This window comes from Macrotis lagotis, chromosome 1 (genome assembly GCF_037893015.1).
Source record: "Macrotis lagotis isolate mMagLag1 chromosome 1, bilby.v1.9.chrom.fasta, whole genome shotgun sequence".
NCBI classification, from domain to species: domain Eukaryota; kingdom Metazoa; phylum Chordata; class Mammalia; order Peramelemorphia; family Peramelidae; genus Macrotis; species Macrotis lagotis.
Genome location: NC_133658.1, coordinates 797,761,340 through 797,785,052, shown reverse-complemented (window position 1 = coordinate 797,785,052; position 23,713 = coordinate 797,761,340). Strand labels below are relative to the sequence as shown.

Here is a 23,713-nt window from a genome sequence, read left to right as displayed (position 1 = left end):
CAGCTGCTTTGATGAATGCTTTAGGAAATGAATTAAATTAAGCATGTTCCAGAAATCTATCTCCCCTTCCCTTCTTTTCAGAAGTGAGAGATTAGGGGTATGGAACACTGTGAATACTATCAGATTCAGTTGATATATTGTGTTGGTAGTGGTTGATTAGTTTTGCCTGAATTATTTATTTTTTCTTATCTTTCTTTTAAAATTTTTTGTTACCAAAAAAACCCCCAAAATTTTTGTTACAAGAAGATGTCTACTTGGGTGGTGGAAGAGAAGGGATACATTCAGAAATGAAGGTGATGCAAAAACAAAATAATAAGCATTTTAAAATTCAAAGGAGGAAGAGTTAAAATGATTACCTTACCATTGAGAGAGCCCACTGAGAGGAGATAACATCAGTTGGTAGTGACAATCAGCTAACAGCTCAGTTTTGTAACTTCCTCCACAAAGCTGTTAAGTGGGAGTTGAGGAGGCATAGTTGAGGGGGGATTATGATGACATGGGTGGCAACAGGTCAAGGGGGGGTAAAAGGATTTGAGAGGTCATTGAAGTATGACATTAAACTGGTGAACTCCTGGCTCAAGTTTGGGAAGGGAGAAAAGAGAAGTCTGAGCTGAAGTCATGCCCTGGGAAAACATTGAGTCAGGAGGAACTAGAGGTCACAGTGAAGGCAAAAAACAGATTTCAGAGGGAAAAGGAGATGGTGATGATAAGAGGTATGATCAGCTATGGAAGGGAAACCCTTGTGGGTAATGAGGAGATCAAGGGCATATCCATCCCCATGGTATGGCTGATGTGGCATGAAGGTCTGGACCATGGATGCCAAAGGTGTTTGAAGTATTATCAATATGTATGCTTTGAAGTTCTCTAATATAAAGGCAAGGGTTGGGGAAAAGAGGAAGTTGATAAGCAAGATTCTGAACATGTTGAGAAAGAAAAAAGAGCTGTGGTCTAAGCTATGAGGTGGAGGTTGACATTGGGGGAGGAAAACATAGGGTCAAGTAGTTGCAATGAGTATCTAGATAGACAAGTGTACCATTGTGGGTGGGGGAGGAGACTGGGTTCAGAAACAGCAGTGAAGTGGAACAGGAAATGGTTAGGAATCTACCTTCTCCTATGCCTCTTGGACCAAGGTGAATAGCATCCCATGTAGAAAGGGTTCATAGATATTCTGAAGTTAGTGCAAAAACAGAAGAAGTCAGCACCACTGGATTTTTATTTTATTGGGATCTCTGAGATCATCTGGTACAATCTTCCCATTTTAAAAATCACTGGACCATTTCCTCATGTTATAGGTGAGGAAATGTCCCAAGACCACAGAGCTAAGCTTAGCACCCAAGTTACCAAGTCCAATACATTTTGAGTCTTGGGGTGAAGCCTGCTTCCTAGACAGAATTATCCTGGCCCCCTACTTTGATTCCCACTCTGGGGGATGTTCAGCTCCTGAGAACCAACTTTGGGACAGTAGATCCCATCCCATCCCCCATCCTTGGCCCTGGCCCATGGTCATGCCTTGGCTTTGGCAACAGCTGAAATAGATGTTATCAAGGCTCTTTCAAAACACAGGGGTACTGTGGGCTGAACAGTCAAACCAATGGAAGGAGGGAGGGAGAGGATAACAGAGGGAGACCACAGACTTCAGGACTGACCTGATTCAAACTCCACCTTTCCCAAGAAGCTCTCTCTCTCTCTCTCTGTATGTACAAGCCCACAACAAATTCCCAGAGCCCTTATGAATATGAGATACATCTTAATAAAGTTACTCAAGGACCATCTTGCCCTATGTTCTAATTATCTTGGGACCTGGGGACATGCATGCTCCCCCCTCAAACTAAGGGTTCCTTGAGACCAGGACTAAGGTCTTTCTAAGGTCAGGGACTATATCTCTTCCTTCATATTTGGGAGGACAGGTGCAGTCTTCCATTCAAGATTTAAAACCTAATTGAACAGAGGCATTGTTAAATCCAGGTCAGGAAATCAAGGAAGGTTTCTTGTACTAAAACAAATTTACTTTTACATTTACAAATCACTTTCCTTATTAACTCCCAGTTTCTTCCTCATGGAAAATGAAAATTAACCTTTCCTTACTACACCAGTTTCTTCCTCATGGGAAACAAAAATAAAACTAATGACTCCCACTAATTGATATTGTCATTAGGTTTATTTTCATTTCCCATGAGGAAGAAACTGAGGCACAAAGAGGAGAAAATGACTTGCCCACATAGCTGCTGCTGTTCAGTCATGTCCAACTCTGATACTATTTGGAGTTTTCTTTAAAAAGATACCAGAGTGGTTTGCTGTTTCCTTGTACAATTCATTCTACAGATGAAAAAATTAAGGCAAACAGAATTAAGTAATTTGCCCAGGGTCACATGGCTGGTAAGTATCTTAGATTAGATTTGAACTCAGGTCTTCCTGACTCCAGGATCAGAGCTCTATCCACTCTATTACCTATTAAGTGCAATATATGAAACTCACCATGGGGAAACAAAGATAAGACATAGCACCTACATTTAAGGAATTGTTGATTTGTTGGTTGTTGTTTTTTTTAATTCTCATAGGTAATAAACTCATGTCTCCATATTCCAAATCAGGAATTGTTATCAAGTTGCCTCCAAGAAATTTTATGAAAGCCAAAATGTTGATTTGGGATTTGGGATAAATTGGAATTACCTGGCTAGAAGGGTCAGTCAAATCAATATCTAGGGACCAAACCTACTCATTCCTACAAGTTTAATAGAGCCTCTGTTTCTTCATCTGTAAAATGGGCATAATAAGAGTATGAAGGTTTTGTAGGCTGTCAGCATAAGTCCAAAGTCTTTAAGAACTTGCCCAGGTTTTCCCAGGCAGCAAATTGGAGAACCCTCTGACTCCAAATCTATGGATGCTTCTACCATCCCCTGCTGTATCACAGATAGAATGTGGGACTTTGTTTCTCATGCTTTTGTTTACCATCCCTTCCTTCTAGGCAGAATTCAAGAGTTTAGGGCATCTCTCCTTCTGCAGCAAGGAGATTGACTGCCCAGTCCAAGTCCTGAGTTTCAGTGTGGGTGGACAGTCTTCCCCTCAGGGGTTCCATCTGTTCCTAGTTTCAGATGCCATCACTCTCTACTGGACAAATCTGGAGATTCAGGGAGAAAAATGAGGCAGAGAAAGCCAGCAGCTGGTATCACTATAGGGAGCAGAAAGCCACCCACCCACCCAGTAGGGGCCTTTGAGCAAGTGATGGGGGATGGAAAGAAATGAGGTTCTGACTTCCACAACACCAAGTTAGCTTTCTACCCTACACACCAGACTCAAGAAGCCAACCTAGTCTATGAAATAAAGAACTTCAAGGCCTAGCTCAAATCTCATGTCCTTAAGAAAGTCTTCCCTGACCATTCCAGGTCTAGTAGGACCAAAGTGGAAACAAGTCCAACTTTATAATATTTCAGAGAAGAAAATCGAAGCTGAACTCAAAGGAGAAGGGATAGGCATACACAGAAGATTTTGAATGATGGATTGTTAAGAATAAGACTTTATTTTCTGGAAGTTACTTGAAGTTCTAGGTCACAGACCTCAGAGGGTGTTCAGAGCTCAAAGCACTTGGGTGCGCTATGTGTCCATAGCAAACCTTAGATAACTGACTGAATACTAAGAAAGAACTAGCCACTAAAACTCAGATGGATGTATACAAGGTTCCCCACGTGTCCCCTTACTACTGATAGCATCACAAAATGTCAGTGCTAGGAGAAACTTCAGACACTGTCTAGTTCAAATCCCTCATGTTACAGAAAAGGGAAATTCAGGCCTAGTAAAGAGAAGGATCTTAAACTTAGAGCTGGAAGGCACCTTAGAGATCATCCAACCCTTGAGTCAAATTTATAAAAATAAGAACTATTCCCTGGTTATGAATAGGCAGTTTTCAGAAGAAGAAATCAAAGCTATCTATAGTTATATGAAAAATATACTCTAAATCAGTGACTAGAGAAATCCAATGAAAACAACTTTAGGTACCGCCTCACACCTATCAGATTGGCTAACAAGACAGAGAAGGAAAACAATAAATGCTGAAAGGGATGAGGGAAAATAGTATTGTTGGTAGAGTTGTGAACTAGTCCCACAATTCTGGAGAACATTCTGGAGAACAATCTGGAATTATGCTCATAGGGCTAAATAAAACTATGCAATAAAACTCAACAATACCACTACTGGGCCTGTATCCCAATGAGATCAAAGGAAAGGGAAAAGGACCTATTGGCACATAGTAAGTGTTTAATCAAAAGCTTGTTAACTTAAGAGAAAGGCAACCTAAATTGAAGACCTTTCTGTGACACATTGTCCTGAGCCTGACATGTAGTAGATGATTAATAAAGACATATTGATTGATTGATTGACTTGTGAATTAGTGGATATAGCTTTCCCCACTGATTAGATTTGGAGAGGACTAGTAGAAATAGGAAGGATACATCCCAGATGGCCATATTTGTAAGAAGTGATTTATTGCATGACAAATGTGGAAATATGTTTAACATTGTTGTATACATATAACCTATAACAGATTGTGGTCTTGGGGAGGGAAGAAGGAAATGAAAGAGGGAGAAAAATTTGGAACTCTCTCTCTCTTTTTTGTTTTTTTTTTAGTTTTTAGTTTTTGCAAAGCAATGGGGTTAAGTGGCTTGCTCAAGGCCACACAGCTAGGTAATTATTAAATGTCTGAGGCCAGATTTGAACTCAGGTACTCCTTACTCCAGGGCCAGTGCTCTATCCATTGTGCCACCTAGCTTCCCCTTGGAACTCAAAATCTTACAAAAATGAATGTTGAGAACTATCTCTACATTTAATTGGGAGGGGGGGGAATATTATACTACTAAGTTTTAAAAAAAATTTTAAAATGTTAAAAAAATTCATTAAAATTAAAATTTTTTTGAAAAGTAACTTGTGATGTAAAATCAGGTCTGTAACTTAATGGCTATGAATGTGGCAAACTCAGTCCAGAGTTCTTAGTTTCAAGTCAGAAGGCTTTGGTTTGAATTCCAGCTCTATATCTTACTACTTTGGGCAACTCAATTAACTTCTCCAAAACTAGGTCCTATAATCCCTTTCTATGTCAATCAACTATTGACATTTTTAAGTTCCTACTCTGTGTCAGACATTGCACTAAGCATTGGAGATAAAAAAAATCACAAAAAAATCCTGTTCACAAAGAGCTAATAATTTTATTAGGGAAAGATCATGCAAACAAGCATATACAGAAATAAGCTATATACTATATAATAGTAATAAAAAATTACTGAGGAAGGGTACTCGAATTAAAGGAGGTTTGGGAGGCTTCTTGTAGAAGGTATGATTATGGTTGGGATTTAAAGGGAGCCAGAGAGGTCAGTAGGTAGAGATGAAGAAAGAAAGCCTCATGGGGACAGTCAAAGAGAATTCCTAGAGCTGCAATGTGGAGAAGTATTCTGTTGCAGGACCATCCAAGAGGCCAGTGTCACTGAATCTTGAAGAGTACATAAAGGGGAATAATGTATAAGAAGACTGGAAAAGTAAGAGGGGACTAGTTGTGAAGGACTTTGAATGCCAAATAAAGCATTTTGTATTTGATTCTGAGAGGTGAAAGGGAGCCACTGGAGTTTACAAGGGGGTGGGGGTAGGGACAGCATTGGAAATGTGTGTGATATGGAGCCACTTGTACTTTAGGAAAATCATTTTAGTGATTGAGTAGAAGATGGATTGGAGTACAGAGAGACTTGAGGCAGGCTCTGACAAACTAAAGCAGTCAAGACATGAAGTGATAAGGTCTGCTTTGGGGGGGGTGGCAGAGTAAGAGAAGAGAAAGGGTGAAATCAATAGATCCTTGGAAATAGCTTGGATATAGGGTAGTGAGAAATAGTGAAGAATCCAGAATGACTCTAAATTGTGAACCTGAGGGCATGGGATGGTAGTGTTGCTCTCTTCAATAAAAGGAAAGCTAAGAGGAAGCAGGAAGAGTTTAGGAGGAGAGATAATGAGTTCAATTTTAGACATAAAAAGTTAAAGATGTTTAATATATATCAGGTTCAAGATGTCTGAAAGGAAGGTGGAAATGCAAGATTGAAAATCTGCAGAGAAGGACAAGTAGATCTGAGAATCATCAGCATTCACCAAGATAGAGATGTTCATTAAATTCATGGGAACTAATGAGATCACCAAGTAAAATGGCATAGAAGGAAAAGAAAAGAGGGACACCTACAGTTACTGGTCAAGATCTGGATAAGAGCCAGCAAAGGAAACCAAGTAGGAACAATCTGATATATAGGAGGAGAACCAGGAGAGAGCAGATGTCCTGAAAAAGAGAGAGTATTCAGGAGAAGAGAGTGATCAGCTGAGTCACAGGCTGCAGAGAAGTCAAAAAAGGAGGATTAAGAAATGGCCATCCATCCATCATTGTAAATCTAAAAAATTATTTGGAATTTAGGAGAGAGCAACTTTGGTGGAATGATAGGTCCAGAAGCCAAATTGTAAGGGACTTAAAAGTGAGAAGACAGAAGTGTGGTACCATTCTCTTTCTGAGAAATTTGACTATAAAGGTCAGAAGAAATATAAGTTAGCAGGGATGGAAGGATCAAATGAGTATTTTTCCCAGATGGCAGAGGCACGAACATGTTTGTTATGCAGTAGAGAATAAGTCAATAGACCAGGAGAAATTGAAAGAAGGTCAAAAATTGGGGATGACAGAGGAAGTGATGTATTAGAGGAGATGGGATTGAGATTACTTGAAGCCTTGGTGAGAAATCAAGTAGCTTCATCATGTGAATGAAGTAAAAGGCACCTGAATGCTAGATGAGGAAGAAGGAAGAGATGGCTCATGGCAAATGGCTTCATTTTTTTTGTAAAGTAAGAGAAAAGGTTCTCAGCTGAGAAAGTGGGGTGAATAGGAGCCACAGGAGACTTGAGAAGGGACAAAAAGGATTGGAAGAATCATGTTGGAGGATGGGATAGTGAGTTCAAGGGAAGAATGTAACAAACACTGTGAACTCTTTCAGAGCAGGAAAAATTTCAATTGTTTGTCTTTGTACCTCTATCATCAAATGCAATACCTACATATTTTGTTATTCAGTTATTTTTTCAGCCCTGTCAAACTCTCTGTTGGGGGGTTTGGCAGAGAGACTTTGCCGTTTCCTTTTCCATTTCAGTTTACAAATGAGGATTTGAGGCAAACAGGGTAAAATGACTCACCCAGCTTCACACAACTAGAAAGTATCTGAGGCTGGATTTGAATTCAAGAAGATGAATCTTCCTGATTCCAAGCCCATTGTTCTATCTATTGGACAACCTAGCTTCCCGTGGCATATAGGAGTGTAATATAGCGTTGGCTAGGTGGGGTAGAGTACCAGCTCCGGAATCAGGAAAACCTGCCTCAGACACATAACACTTAGCAAACTGTGTCATTTTACTAAATTAACATTTACTATCAAGTCATTTAAACCTGATTACCTGACATCCAGGGTCATTTCTAATCATCTTGATCCATATTTGACCACTGGATCCAGATGGCTCTCAAGGAGAAAATAAGGCTAAAATAGACTTTGCATAGCAATCTCCTAGTCAAATCCAATTCCTGTGCATGTCATGGCATCACCTCCCTGATGTCATGGTCTTCCTCAAGAACTTAGGACAAATAATGACAAGGAACTTAATAAATGTTTATTGATTAAATGATTGCACTATAGTGTTCCTCCTGAAGAAAAACTCCTGTAGTTTCCCACCACAGACCAATAAAACAAATGCCTCAGTCTAACATTTAATGTCCTTCATCTACTCCTTGCTTCAACAAATGTGCTAACTGTATCCACTATAAATTCATCTTATACAACCTCAATCCCTCCTCGAAGCAAAGCAGTCTTTTTGGATTTCTCCCCAACTGAGTCTCTATCTCATTCTCCACAGAAGCTATTCCAAATCATCTCTTCTCTCTGTAAGTCTCCCACAACTCTCCACACCCTCTCTCTAAACTGATAACCTCAACTGTTATTTTACTGAGAAAATGCATTCACTCCTCCTCTTCTCTTCAACTCCAAAGTCCTTACTATCACCCCAACTCTACTGTCTCTGACAAAGAGGTTGTGATCCTTCTCCTTGCCAAGGCCAGTCCTTATAGTTCTCTCTTGATTCCAGCCCCTCCTAACTTCTCCAAACAGATTGCATTTTCAGTCATTCTCCCTCCCTTTAAATCTCTTGAATTTCACTCATTACTTCCCTATGGCCTGCACACATACCCAAGTTCCCCCATTTTTAGAAAACATTTAAATAAATAATAAACATCAGTAAGTCCTGTGCTCTCCTCAAGCTATACTGTCCTGCAGTTATCTGACCTTTCTCAGCCAAACTCTTAGAAAAATCTGTCTACCCTTATTCCTCCCTGACTCCTCCTCAGTCATTCTTCAACCCTTTGCAATTAGACTTCTCACCTCATCATTCAACCAAAGTTGTTCTGTCCAAAGTTACCAACAATCTCTTAACTGCTAGATCTGATGGTTAGCAGTGTCAAAGGCAGCATAGAAGTCAAGTGGATGAGGACTGAGTAATGACCAGTGACTGAGAATGACAGATCTGCATACTTTCTCTAGAATTTCATGACACTACTTTCCTGGGTCTCCTCCCACCTTTATGACCAATCTTTCTCAGTCTCCTTAACTGGATCTTCATCCATAATTTGCCCCTTAATTGTAGATGCTCCCCAAAGCTCAGTTTTCAGTCTCTATGTTAGCCTATAAGGGTATAAAAAGCAGCTAGATGGTGCAGTGGGCCTGAAGTCAGGAGGATCTGAGTTCAGACCTGGCCTTAGACACTTAGCTGTGGGACCTTAGACAAGTCACTTAACCCTAATTGCCTCATACCAAGGGCCATTTCCAGTTGTGCTATTTTATATTTGATCACTGAACCCAGACGGTTCTAGAAGATAAAGTGAGACTGATGACTTAGCACAGTAACCCCTCCACCCCCAAAAAAAAAATTAAATTCACATGCATGTCATGGTATCTTCCTGATGTAAAGGTCTTCTTTGAAGGTCAACATCACTATCATCACTATCACATTGACCTTAATCCCCAAATTCATTCTTCCCTTAATTTAGCCTGAGAATTCTTCTCTGCCCTCAAGACATCTCAACCACCCTCTTCTATTAAAAACCTTTCCAGCCCCCACCTCCCCAATTGCAAGGATACTTCCTCCTTAATTACTTGGTATTTATTTGCTATTTATCCTGTAGCAATTTATTCTACATATATTCACCTACATATACTACAAATAGATGTAGATATCTATACATAATAGAATATAAGTTTGGAGAGAGCACAGCTTGTTTATGGGGAAGTACCTGGCATCAGAAGTACCTGGCACATGAAAGTGCTTAATAAATGTGTGATATTTTGAAGGACTGATAGATCCTGGTCCAGACTTATCTCAGTTTAATCCACACATTCCAATCATTCCAAACTTTCATCACATGATTTCCCCAAATTTAGAATAGACTCCACCCTCCCACCACTGTCTCAACCCACATTTTAAAGTCCCTCCCTTTTGAGGAACTGTCCAGCTGAAAATCTCTCTGTCTTCTAGAGCCCTACTTCTGGATCTCTGCATTACCCCACCACATTCCATATTTTAACCTAGGTATTAATATACCTATTGTACTTTTCTTGTGGGCAGAGGACCAATGACATCACAGAATGATGTCTTGACTTATGTGTGAATTAGATTTAAGTGAGGCAGAGTTGCATAAAGTCATTTACCTCACTCTCTCCCAGAGTCATCTAAGTCCAATGGAAAGACAGAAGTCAAGAAGACCTTGACTTTTTTAATGTCTGGTCAAGCTATAAATCCTTTCCATTAAATTATTCTCATCTACCCATTTCACTGGGGAAGTGTTCAGATGCTTGGCACAGACATCTCCCTAATTCATGATCCCTTTATGATCCTCAATATGGTTTAGCCCATCTACCTAGAATATTTGCTGAGGTGTGGCCACTGTGCACATTACAGCTTCTTGCAACCAGGTTCCAAGAATTGGGTGAAGGTAGACACCAAAGATGCATGAATAACCCTGAAAAGGGTTTGGCAAGCCCTCACCCCAGAGGTGCTAGTCCTCCTGAACACCCATTCACCCCTCCTATAGATTTTTAACTTCACTGAAGGCAGGAACTATGATTTTTCATTTTTTACCCAGTTACTCTAAGCATGGGGGTCCCAGTACATTGGGTGAAAATGAGGATAGTTAACAGAATTTACCTCACAAGGTTGTTGTTAAGATCAGATAAAATAATATTTATAATATATCCTTGGTATATAATAGGAATTGTAGAAATGTTTCTTCTCTTTATTTTTCAAATTAGATTTGGAGAGATGAAGCTATTTGCCCAGTCACAGAGCATATTAGTTACAGAACCAGTCTTAGAACCTAGGTCCAATGTTTCCTTTAATTATTAATCAAAATTATTTCCATTTGTATAACATTTTATCCTTTTCCATATCCCTCCAACAGATTTGGTTGGGGTTTTTTCGCTTTTCTTTGTATCTAGTATTTAGCATGCTCTGACACATAGTAGGCACTTAATATGTGCTTGTTGACTTATAAATTATCTTATTTGCTCCCAAAGGCTTCAGGAAAAAGTTCGGATTCCTGAATCTGGTCTCCTACAATCTATTCCATCTCACTTGTCAGCCACTTCACACAGTACTCTCCTAGATGTCAACCAAACAACAGATTGGTTTATCTCCAACTCCCCTTTAAATATCTTTCATTCCTCTCATTCAAATGCTACCTCCTCCTCCCCTCCCTAAAGGGCAGATAGGTGGAATTTTCCTGAATTCAAATTCTACCTCAGAATTTACTATTTGTGACCTTAGGTCACACTTTTTTTGCCTCAATTTCTTCATCTGTCAATTGAGTCAGAGAAGAAAATGACAAACCACTCTAGTATCTCTGCCAAGAAAATAAATGGGGCCATGAAGAGTCAAAAGGACTGAAGTAACTAAATAAAACCAAATCTCTCCAAATTGATCAAAATGAGGTAGGACTAGAACCCAAGTACTTTAACTCTCCAGTCCACTTTCTTGAACTCTACACCCTCACCTGGAAGGGGGACCTGGGAGTCTGAGCTTTTGATAGTTCTTGGATACATCAATTCAAAGGGAGAAAACATCTAAAATTCTGGCCTCCAAGCAAACAACAGATATGAGATTATCTGGTTCTCAGAAGCTTTATATCCTTTCCTCTCCAGTTTTTTTCTTTATCTCTGCCTGCACAAAATGTTTTATTCAAATATTAACAGACAGTTCAGGATACTGGGAGGAAGCCTAGGGTTGTTAGTGTGGTCTTTGGTCTTTTTCCTTCCTTGACCTTCTGTTTCCTCATCTGTTAAATGAAAGTCTTGGATTAAATTAAAGGTCCTCAACCTGAACTCACTGAACTTGAAAAGATATGCATTCTATGCAATCAAAAACATTTTCCTTTCCTGGAAAGAATGCTACAGTTTTAATGAGAGCCATGAAAAACAAACAAAAAAAAAAGTTGAAGAATTTCTGGAGATGATCTCTAAGGGCTCCTTCAACTCTAAAATTCAATATTCTAAAATCTTCCCTATCTCAGAAAGTGTCTTTATGACCTTATAGTTATATTTTTTCCAAGAACATGAGATGAGTCCTTCACTCACAATCTAGAGCAGCAGGATCTGGACTCCTTCCTTTTAAATTATTTTCCCTAAGATCCAGCAGATGGATAACTCCTCTAAACTCTCTGGAACTCAGTTCCTTTCTGGTACTGTGACCTTAGGCCTCTTTAGGATCCTAAGGGCTAGGCTAAGTCAGGGGTTCTTAACCTGGGATTGATAGACCAAGGGTTCATGAACTTGGAGAGGAAAAATATATTTTTATTTTCATCAAACTCAAAAATTTATATTTTCTTCTATTATGAATATTAAGAGGCAGCTAAATGGGTATAATGGATAGAACATTCTGGAATCAGGAGGAATTGGGTTCAAACCCAGCCTCAAACACTGATTAACTATGTAACCCTGAGCAAGTTGTTTAGTCCTGATCATCTTTAAAAAAGAAAAAAAAGAATTATGAATGCTGAGGTGTGGCCACTGTGCCCACTACAGCTTGTTGGAACCACAAGTGAGATTTGGGTGAAGATGGACGCCAAAGATGGATGAGTAACCCTTATGAGGTGCCAGAGTGCCAAAGGGTTCCATGAAATAAAAAAAAAATCTCTGGGCTAAATGATCTCTAAGAATTAATTCTGCAGTCTCAGTCCTAAACCTCTTCTATGGCTAAGCACAAACAGTCTATGCTCCAAGAGCCATTCCACCTGTAATGTCCTCTCTCTTTTTGACTATCTCCCCAATCCCCAAACATTTCCTGTGTGTCCAACCCTCAGTCTCCCCACCCCTCTCACTGTCTTGCTCTTGCCAAACTTATCAACTTGCCAGATTGGTTGAGAGGATGAGAGGAAAGGGAAAAGGACTTTCATTCACTTTAGAAACCAGTCAGTCACAAGACTTAAAAGAACTTCCTTAGCCATTCTTTCATCTGACCCTCACAGCTATCCTACAAAGAGATGGAGAGGGATGATTTTTTTCCTATTTTACATATGAAAAAACTGAGACTCAGAGCAAAGAAATGATATGTGGGGAGGGTTGATTATTTTACTCATTGAGGAAATGAAGTCCCAGAGGAGAGAAAATGACTTACCCAGAAGAACACAGAGTCTGGGACTCAAGCTGATCCTAAATTTAGTTTTCTCACTATTGTGTTACTATGCTATAATCTTATTTTGAGAGTAGAAGAAGGAAGATGAGTAAATTAGCTCTGGGAGTGTTAATCATTGTTTAAGACACCAATTTTTCTCGATAAATTTAACAATAAAATGAACTGTCTGTGCCCCTCCCCATATGTCCCTTCTGACCTTTCCCACCTCCCACCTGAGACACTATTTAGAAAATATCCCTGGGATACCAGAAGAGGCCAATTAGATTTCTCCAGAAGGATTCTTTAGAGCAGCATGTCAACTTTCTTTCCTATTTTTCCCAACCCCCATCCCTCCAATGATTTCTGAGCAGAACATTTAGAATCTTTAAAGAGGATTCCCAGGGTGACTATTTAGAATCCCTGTGAAAGATTCTGAAGAGAGAAAGCCTCCAGTAACTTCCAGCCCCACACAGTCCAGCTTCTATGTCTTTTGCTTTTAATCACATTTCCTGATCCATCCTGGAAAGAAGGCACTAACCAAAGATTTGACTCCTGACTCTCTCTAAGCCCCCACCTCTTCCTAGCCAATCCTGGATTCCTCCCCACCACCCTTCTCCCCCTTCCTTCCCTTTGGTCCGGGATCATAGGGTCTGGTCTAGGAAATTGGAGATAGGATATGTTCCCTTTGCTGGGTGATTGAGGGGGTGGGGGGAAGAGCTAGGAGATATGTTAAGAAATTATGAAACTCTCAGGAGAATTCCCCTAATGCATTAATGAACTTCACAGCATTAATTAGGGACTTCTGAAAGTATCATCCTCTGAAAGGAGGTCCCTTGTAGAAAGGACAAAAGTGTTATCTTAATTAGGTCTCAGTGACTGGAGATGCCCCTAGTCAAACGAGTTTAGCTTGAACCTCTGGAAGAAGGTTCTAAAACACCTAGGTCCCAAATTTAACAGGGCCTGGGGTCAGAAAGATTCATCTTCCTGAGTTCAAATCCAGCCTCAGACACTTACTAGCTATGAGGCCCTGGGCAAGTCATTTAACCCTGTTTTGCTACAACTGTTAAATGAGCTAGAGAAGGAAATGACATCACTCCAGTATCTTTGCTAAAAAACCCCCATCTAGGATCATGAAGAGTTGGACAGGACTGAACCAGAACTACCAATATGGAGGACAGACTTTGGTAGGAGTTAGCAGCCACATTTAAACTTTCAAAGGGATTAATTAGGGTAAAAGGAATTAATTGGAAGGTTGAATGCTCTCCATCTAGAACCCCAAGTTCAGTTCCCTATAAAAAGGGTGCAATTCTTGGACTGGTGCTAAATCTGGAGGCCTTTCAGATTCCTTCTCCCAGAGAGGAGAGGAATTGTACTTTTTGTTGATTAGTTACTGTGGAAACTTTGTTATCTTCTACATTATTTATGGGTTCATCTGAATCTTTTGTCTACATTATCTGTTTGATGAAATAAAAAGGGTATACCCAATAAATGTATTTGTTACCCTAAAGGCTTGCCTGTCAAAGGAACTATTTTAGCCATATCCATGGAGATCCAGAAATAAATTATATTCAGAAGTTCCCCAGAGTAATCCATGGTTGTGGATGCCATGAGCCAAAGATATGTTGATATTGGTTCATAGGAACCCAACATTTAAGGGTGGGGTGGGGTGGACATTTGAGGAAACTGAGACTTAGAGAAAAGGGCTCTGCATAAGACTACATAAGTAACAAGTAGCAGAATAAGGACTTGAATCCAGTTTTCTTGACTCTCATGTCCCATAGCTTCAAAATACATCACTCTTTCCACCGCACTGCACTATAGTGACATTATTATAATTACAATCCAAAAACAACACTACCACTTTATCCCATCTTCCCATCCATACCCCCCAGATTGGCAGATCATCACCTACCAATTATCTGTTTAATTGAAAGTTTCTCATACAAGGATCCAGTCTGGGGCCACTGGAACAATATCCTTCCCCCATGTTCTAAAATCAAACTCATGTGACTTGAGAAGCCTCTTCCCAATTCTCTTAGGGTCAGATAACACATCATATTGGGGAAAGTTTGGAAGTTATAGAACATAGAATGTTCAACCTAAAAGGATCCTTAGAATATAGAATGTCAGAGCCAGAATGGCTAGTAAACCAGCTAGAATGCTGGCACTGGTTCAGTTCTTAAAAAACATAAGACAGAATTATCTGAACTGAGACCTTAGGGCTTCCTTTCACATCCTCTATCCTTCAGCCAAACTGTTCTCTTTCCCCATGGATTTTTCTCTTTTCTCTCCAGCCTCCAGGCTTTTGCTCATATTTTAGAACATTCTCTTCCTCTGCTTTGCTCTTTCCATCCTTTAAACCTCACCAAGAAGCCAACTCTTCTGGGATCCCTCCCTGATTTCCAACACCTCATTGACAATCTTTCCCTCCAGACCCAAACGTTTCCCTTTTCTCCCTCTAATGCTCCTATCATTAATTTAGTGTAATCCATGTATCTGGGTTGGTGTCTCATCCAGGAGAAGAGCACCATGAAGGTAGGCATCCAAGACTTATCTAAACTCTGCAGCTTCCCCACTAGGACACCCTGGGCTCTGTATATAGTAGGTGCTTTATAAATGCTACTAAGTGGGGAACTTAGGGGGAAGCAGATTTAGACTCAATAAAAGGGAAAACCACCAGTCAGAACAAGATGGTTGCCTTGTTAGAGAATAATAATGATAACTAACATGAATGTTTCAGACACTGGACCAGGCACTTTACTATTATTTTCTCATTGTATCTTCACAACAACCCTGGGAGGTAGGTTCTATTATTATTCCCATTTGACAGATAGTGAAGGTTAAGTGACTTGCCCAGAGTCACATGGCTTGTAAGACAGGTCTTCCTGATTCCAGCACTCTGTGTACTATGGCACCTTCAGGTGCTGTTTTTTGAAAAGCCAACATATTCAAGAAGTTAGAGAAAGACTATTTTCCCATCCCCATGACTTCATATTGGTCAACACTTGAATGCACAACTCACTGTGGTATCCTCTGACATCTGGGGGCTCAGTGACTGAGAAGAGTGTTGGGCCTGGAATCAACAAAACTTGAGTTCAAATCTACCCTCGGACATTATTCACTTGCAGCTGTGTGACCCTGGGCAAATCACTTAACTACGGTATGCCTCAGTTTCCTCATCTGTAAAATGGAGACAAGAAAGGCACCAGCCAATGGAGATGATAAAAACACAGTGTCTGGTATACAGTGATGTTTGTCCTTTGTTCTCAGAGAAGACCATGACATCAGGGAGATGATGCCATGACAAGCACATGAACTGGATTTGAGGGGGGGGGCTGTGCTAAGTTCACTAGCATCACTTTCTCCTCCAGAGTCATCTGGGTCCAATGCCAGATATGAATAAGGATGACTGGAGATGATCTTGGATGGAGGAAAGCAGAAGCAGAGGAAAAATGAGGATAATAAATGACATTCCTACAGCCCTTGTTGTTTGCAAAGCACTTTACATACATTATCTCATTTAAGCTTCACAGAAACCCTGTGAAATCTCATGTTTATTGTCAGAGTGGTTAAATAAATCCACTTTGGTCATATGGTTACTAAGTACAGGAGGCAGGATTTGAACCCAGGTCTTTGAGCTTCAAGTGCTAGAAACTTTGCCTTTGCTAGTCCAGTTAGTACTCTAATCTCTCCAACCAGACAGAGAGCTCCCACCAAGCAGGGCTGGTTTTCTTCCTCTCCCACAGTACATCCCTGGGCTGGGTTCTTGGGAGGCCCCCAAATCTATACATGTCTAACAGAACTGAACACTGTTCTGCTGTAACCAATGGTGTATTTCCTACTCTCACTTCAACTCCCAGGACATAATGACTTGCCCAGGATCACACAGCTAGTAAGTATCTGAGGTGAGATTCGAACTTCCATACTCCTGACTCTAAGGCCAGTGCTCTATCTACTGAATCACTTAGCTGCCCTATCTGGCATATTGTAAGCAACATATAAATGCTTATTCCTCCTCCTCCTCCTCCTCCTCCTCCTCTCATCCTTTAAGAAGCAGCTCAGGCACCATTTTCTTTATGAAGCTTCTCCTATCCCCCATCTTCTAGGGGATAGATCCCAAGCTATCTTGTCTTTACTTTCTGATAGAATACCAACCCTGGAATCAGCAGGATCTGAGTTCAAATCTGACCTCAGACACTTTACTAGCTTGTGACCTTGAGCAAAGTCACTTAGCCCTGATTGCCTCTCATCTAGGGCCATCTCCATTCATTCTGATTCATATCTGGTCACTAGACCCAGATGGTTCTAGAGGAGAAAGTGAGGCTTGTGACTTAGCACAGCACCCCCTAACTTTAAATCAAACTCACTTGCATGTCATTGCATCACCTCCCTAAGAATGAAGGACAAGGAGCGGCTAGGTGGTGCAGTGGATAGAGCACCGGCCCTGGAGTCAGGAGGACCTGAGTACAAATCCAGCCTCAGACACTTATTACCTAGCTGTGTGGCCTTGGGCAAGTCACTTAACTCCATTGCCTTGCAAAAACCAAAAAAAAAAATGAAGGACAAGGGGTGGCTAGGTGGCACAGTGGATAGAGCACTGACCCTGGAGTCAGGAGTACCTGAGTTCAAATCCAGCCTCAGACACTTAATAATTATCTAGCTGTGTGACCTTGGGCAAGTCACTTAACCCCACTGCCTTGCAAAAACCTAACAAAGAAAAACAATGAAGGACAAACATTAATATCATCAATCAATCATTCACTCTATAAATTACTCAGGGTCAGCTAGGTGGCACAGTGACTAGACTGTTGGACCTGGATTCAGAAAGACCTCCATTCAAAAGTGACCTCTGATATTAGCTTTGTGACCCTGGCCTTTGTCACCATTTCACTACTGCCCGCCTCAGTTTCCTCCTCTGTTAAATGAGGACAATAACAGCACCCATCTCCCAGAGTTGCTATGAAGATCAAAGAAAATAAATTTGCAAAGTGCTTTGCCAGTCTTAATGTATTATATAATTGATAGTCATTACTATTCTGCATAAATTTTCTTATGTACTTGTGGGGGAAAAAAGTTTTCCTATGTATTTTGTGGTCGCCCCCATTACAATGTAGCCTCTAATGAGTAGAAATTGTTTCATTCTTTGTTCTTGCATCCACAGGGTCTACCCCAGTGTCCAACACATAGTAAGAGAAACAGAGTCCAGAAAATAGTGACTTGTCCAAGGTTCCTTCTTGCCCTGAGATTCTGGGGACAAAAAAAATCTCACAGTTCCACATTGCTTTTAAAGTGATTTCTCCGCAACAGCCCAGAGAAGATGGGGTTTTATAGAGGAGGAAACTGAGGCTTATAGAGGAAATCTGCTTTCCCCGAAGGTCACACAGGAAGTAGGAAGTAGCAGTGTGGGGCCTGGAATTGAGGTCTCCTGGCCCAGTATTTTCTACTACACCAACAGATCTCTTATTTAAAAGCACCAGCTCTTCCTGTCCCAGCTTGCCCAGGCTGGCTCCATGCCCGGCTCATGGCTCCAAGCCACCTACCCCAAAGCTCTTCTGGCACCACCAGCCTTGGCCCCCCATTCCTGGCACCTGCTGCTGTATAACCTTTCTAGTCTGCAGAGATCTCCCCACTTCAGCCCTCCTACTGGACAATCCTCCCACACTTGCCGGTCATGCTTTCCTATTAGAGGACCCTTTCTTCTTGGAGCTCTTCCACCAACTTCCCTCCTCATCTTCTCCATCCTCATCCTCCATTTCCCACATACCAGGATCATAGAATCTCAGAGCCATGAGGCCATTAGAGGACATGTAATCTAACTCATGCCTAGACAGGAATCCCATCTCTGGATTTTCTGATACGAGGTTATCCGACCTTCACTTAAAGATCTCCAATGATAAGGGAAGTTATGTGGCACAGTGGATAGAGTGTTGACTTTGAAATCAAGAGGATGAAAGTTCAAATCCATCCTCAGACACTTGACATTGACCCTGGGCAAGTCACTTAACCTGATTACCTCCCCTCCAGGGCCATCTCCAGTCATCCTCATTCATATCTGGCTACTGGACCCACATGGCTCTGGAGGAGAAAGTGAGACTGGTGACTTACAGCTGCCCCTCACTCAAATCCAATTCATGTGCTTCTCAAGATATCATCTCCCCGGGGTCACTAGGAGGCACAGTGGATAGAGCACAGGCCCTGGAGTCAGGAGAGTTCAAATCTGACCTCAGACACTTAATAATTGCCTAGCTGTGTGACCTTGGGCAAGTCACTCTTAATTCCATTGCCTTAAATTAAAAAAAAAAAGATATCATCTCCCCTGATGTCATGGTCTTCTTTGAAATTAAAGAACAACATCCATCCAATGATGAGAATCTCTTTAATTACCTTATGAGTCTATTGTTCTGTTCTAGTGTTTTCTCTTCCAGGAAGCCCTTCCTGATCTCCCCAGACAACCCAGAGATCTCCTTCTGTTCTTTCCAGAACCCCAAATATAAGACCCAGGACTGGATCCTACCTCTGGAGTTGGTGGCTACCTTTTTAATCCAATCTACTCAGTGTGCAGATTGAAGAAATTGTAGTCTATCTAGATGAAGTGACTTACCCACTTGTCTACCTCTCTCATGATCAAGATTCACTTTTCCGTGACTTCCTGTTATCAGCTAGAAACCTCTAGAAACTGCATCTATTTTGTGTTTATACATACAAAGTGTCCCCAAAGTCTCAATGCTGTTTGAAACTTTTATAGTTTAAACAATACCGAGACTTTGGGAACACCCTGTATGTAAACATGTTTTATGGTCCATAAGAATGTAAATTCTCTGAAGGCAGGGACTGGTTCGTTTTTGCCCATGTAGCCTCAGCACATAACACTGGACTGGGGTGGTGTTTCATTGATTAATCTTCAAATTAATTTAGAAATAACTTAGAATGTAAGAGTTCAGAGAAAATATGGAACCCAATCTCTTTCAAGCCTCTTAAATTGTCACTTTGATCATGTCTGAGTCTTTATTGAACCTATTTGGCATTTTCTTGGCAAAGATACTGAAGTGGTGTGCCATTTCTTTCTTCAATTCCTGTAACAGATGAGGAAACTGAGGCAAAGAGTTAGTTAAGTAACTTGTCCAGAGTCACCCAGTTTTATGAACTCATGAAGCTGAGACTATCTGACTCCAGGCTGGGCACTCTATCTACAGTGCCATCTAGTTGCCTCCTTTTACTAGTGCCCTTATATTACTAGTAAGAGAGTCAGAGAGGAAAGCAGAAGCGGAGAAGAAATGAGGTAAGTGACATTCCTATAGCTCTTGTTGTTTGCAAAGCACTTTACGCACATTATCTCATTTAAGCTTCACAGAAACTCATTTTGCATGTGAGGAAACTGAATTCAGAGTGGTTAAATAAATCTACTTTGGTCACATGGTTATTAAGTACAGGAGTCAGGGTTTGAACCCAGGTCTTTGAGCTTCAAGTGCTGGAAATTTTGCCTTTGCTAATCCAGTTAGTACTCTAATCTCTTCAACCAGACTGGGAGCTCCCAAAAGGCAAGGCTGGTTCTCTTCCTCCCCAACAGTACATCCTTGGGCTGGGTTCTTGGGAGGCACCCAGTCGATACATATCTAATGGAACTGAATACTGCTCTGCGGTACCCAATGGTGTATTCCCTACCCTAACTTTAACTCCCAGGACATAGACTCTAGACAAGCTCCACTCTTCCCCCAGGGCCCAGCCTCTTTAGGCAGTACTTACAGGAGGAGAAAGAGAGGCTGGTGATTTAGCTCAAGCTTCTAGAAGACACAACTCCTTTTCTTCCCTGCCTTTTCTCCCTTCCAAAGCAACCATATTAGAGCCTAGGAGGTGCACCCTCCTGCCATAGAGCTTCTCCTAGCACTTGGACAACAAAAGGCAGTGACCTAAAGAAAATAGGTGACCCCCCTCCCCTAAACCAAATATCTAAATAGATCATCCCAAAAGAGCAATCCCTAAAAAAGTAAAATTTTTTAAATCTCAAACATGCAAAAAAGCATAATCTCAAATATCAGATAATCCAAAGAAACAAAAAATTAGAAAAAACCATTAATCTAAAATCAAGAATAATTTCTAATAATGGATAATTCAAAAGAGCAAACAATAAAAGAAATCTAAATTCAATTCAATTCCATTCAACATTAAACTCCCATTATAGAGCAGATATTGTGCTAGATAATAAAAGATACCAAGAAAAAAGAAACAAAACAATAATTTAATATAACGAATAATTCAAAACAGCAAATAATTGATAAGGGGAAGATACTAAAAGCAGATAATCCAAAAATAACAGAAATTTTTAGAAATTGGTAATACCAAAATTGATAATGCCCAAACAAGGATAACAAATAAATGAAAACCACAGATAATTCCTCAAATATGGAACCTGGTTTGCACCACCTGTTTGCAAGCTCTAGTATTGACTTTCAGGGAACTGAAATAGGGGAATTCCTAGAGGGTCAGTGGATTCTCAGCATTTCTGAGTCTCCCCCCACTAGTGGTACCAAAACAGCCTGGGAATGAGACAGAATACTTAGAGAAGCAATGTGATAGAGTGGCAAGAGAAGCCCTGGTCTAATTGTTGTGTTGCTGGTTAGTCCCCTCCTCCTCCCTGGGTCTCAGTTTCTCTCTCTGTGTCACTAGATAAATTCTAGCATCCCCTGCAAGCCTAAAGCTTATGATCATATAATCCTTTGGGTCCCTGATGGAGTTTGCATATCTCTAACTAGTTCCTCAAATATTTATGCAGACACCTGCTGTGGTGCCATCAGGCATATAAAACATTATTCTTTCTCACAACTTTGGGAGGAGGAAAGTGAGGGCCCCACAGAAGGTAAGGGACTTGCTAAGATCACATGGCCCATCATTATCAAAACAGACTGGAACCCAGACCCCAGACTCAGGAGAATTGGAGTCCTTTCCCTGGTGGGGACTAACATGTGTGTTATGTCCTGAGGGAACATGTAAGCACATGTGAGTAACATGAGTGGCATAAACTAAAGCTGGGAGAAGGGAGAGACAGGAAAGGAGGGAGTGGGGGCAACGAATTAAGCTGGTTTGGGGGAGGGGCTGGAAGGGCAAAGGCTAGGGGTAAGGAAGTCCCAATAGACCCCTCTGCTGGCCCCACAAAACAGCCCTGACCAAAGATCCAGGGACCGGCGTGAGACACAGGGGAAGAGGAGGTCGGTAGCAGGAGCAGTCCTCAGGACCCATGCCCTCAATCCACCTGCCCCCAGTCCATCTCAGGAGCGCCAGCGTACCCCTTCCTTCCCTCCCTTATCTCAGTCCTCAACAGGCCAGACCCAGGCGGACCAGGACAGCAGAACCCAAACACACCCACAATTGGCGCATTCGTTACAGACTGGTTTGGTTCTTGGGGGAGGAAGGGAAGACGGACTCAAAGCGATCATGGCACAGTGACACAACTATGTAAGCAGTTGGACAAACTCACGTGGCCGCACTTGACACGCTCCTACGACACGCGTGGGCCACAGTCACAGAGACACGCACAAAGTCACCATCTCCCACACGCACCCATTCACATACAGGGAAACCTGCCGGCGCACTTGTAGAAGTCGCACAGACACAACAAGCCGCCCTCACGAGGAGACACAACCCCACCGGGCACGCTGGTGAAGGCAGAATCGCGATTGCACCGGTGATCGCCTTTCACAAACGCACTCACAGCCGCACACCATCAAAGTTGGACCGGCGCGCACACACTCACACACGCACGCAGGCACCCGCACCCACACACTCAGCTACGCACACGCGTGGACGCGGACACACACACACACACACTCATTCACTCACATACTCTCACATACACACACACACACTCATTCACTCACATACTCTCACACACACACACCACACACACACACTCATTCACTCACATACTCTCACATACACCACACACACACACACACACACACACACACACACACACACACACACTCTCATACACACATCCAGCGCCTCCCTCTTTCATCCCCGGAGCCCGGTCACTTACTCCAGGATCCCCACCTTGGCCGGCAGCAGCACTGCCCACGGTTCCTCTCCGTGGCTCCTCTCTCCGCGGCCCGGCGGCGGCCCGGCGGCGGCCCCGGAGGCTTCCTCCTCGCAGGCAGCTTCTGTCCCGAGTCCCGCGCTCTGGTCTCAGCCCCAACCCCGCCCCCGACCTGGCCCAGCCCGCCCCAGGATCCCTCAGCTCAGGGCGCCCCCTCTGTCCATCGGTCCTCTAGGTCCCTGCTCTTCCTCTGTCCCACCCCAGGAGGAAGGGAGGGACCCAAGTACAAGAAGAAAGGCTCCCCTAACCTCAGCCTCTCCCCGGACCAGATGTCTTCTCCAACAGCCTCCCCTTTCCCTTCTCCCCCACTCTTCACTCACCTCTCCTCCAGCCTTCCCCCACCGATTTCATTTCGTTTTATTTCATCTTGCTGTTGGTTTGTCCTTCATTCTCAGGTCCTGTGACATCAGGGAGGTGAAGCCATGACAAGCACATGAACTGAATTTGAGTAAGGGGGTGGGGTGGGGGCGCTCTATTAGGTCACCAAGCTTCATTTTCTCCTCAGGAGCCATCTGGGTCCAGGAACCAAATATAAATCAGGATGGCTGAAGATAGCCCTGGATCAGGGGCAATCAGGGTTTAAGTGACTTGCCCAAGGTCACACAGTAACCTTGTCTGAATGTCTGAGTCCGAATTTGAACTCAGGCCCTTTCGAATCCAGGCTCTGTCCACTGTGTCATCTAATTCAACATGTCTCTGTGCTAGACATCGGAGAAACAAGGACAAAAATGAAGTAGCAATTGCCTTCAAGGAGTTTACATTCTACTGGTGGGAAAATAACACCTAAGCAGACAAGTAAATAAAAAATTCATACAAAATTAATTTAATGGGAGAAGAAAATGAATTTATATTAACAGCTTGGGGGAATCACAGCAAATTCTTGTTGGTTGATTGCTTGTAGGAGATAGCAAAAGCTGA

At 41.9% G+C, this 23,713-nt stretch overlaps 1 protein-coding gene and 1 long non-coding RNA gene across 13 annotated transcripts in view; one reads left to right on the top strand and one right to left on the bottom strand.

Moving 5' to 3' along the window:
• P2RY2 (purinergic receptor P2Y2) overlaps nucleotides 1-22,908 on the bottom strand; it is a 60,237-nt gene extending 37,329 nt beyond the window's left edge. For 2 of the 12 annotated variants that reach the window (XM_074216807.1, XM_074216814.1), the window contains exon 1: nucleotides 22,753-22,832. The gene's annotated coding sequence lies outside the window, so the exon portion shown is untranslated. Of the gene's footprint in view, nucleotides 1-356; nucleotides 2,066-8,426; nucleotides 9,490-22,738 lie in introns of those variants that run through there. The other 10 variants (XM_074216812.1, XM_074216811.1, XM_074216819.1 and 7 more) reach the window with 9 other exon arrangements.
• Nucleotides 512-19,696, top strand: LOC141508315 (uncharacterized). The gene is made up of 2 exons (XR_012474387.1): nucleotides 512-713; nucleotides 19,131-19,696. It is a non-coding gene; the product is annotated as an uncharacterized LOC141508315 (long non-coding RNA).
• Nucleotides 22,909-23,713: the final 805 nt, after the last annotated feature.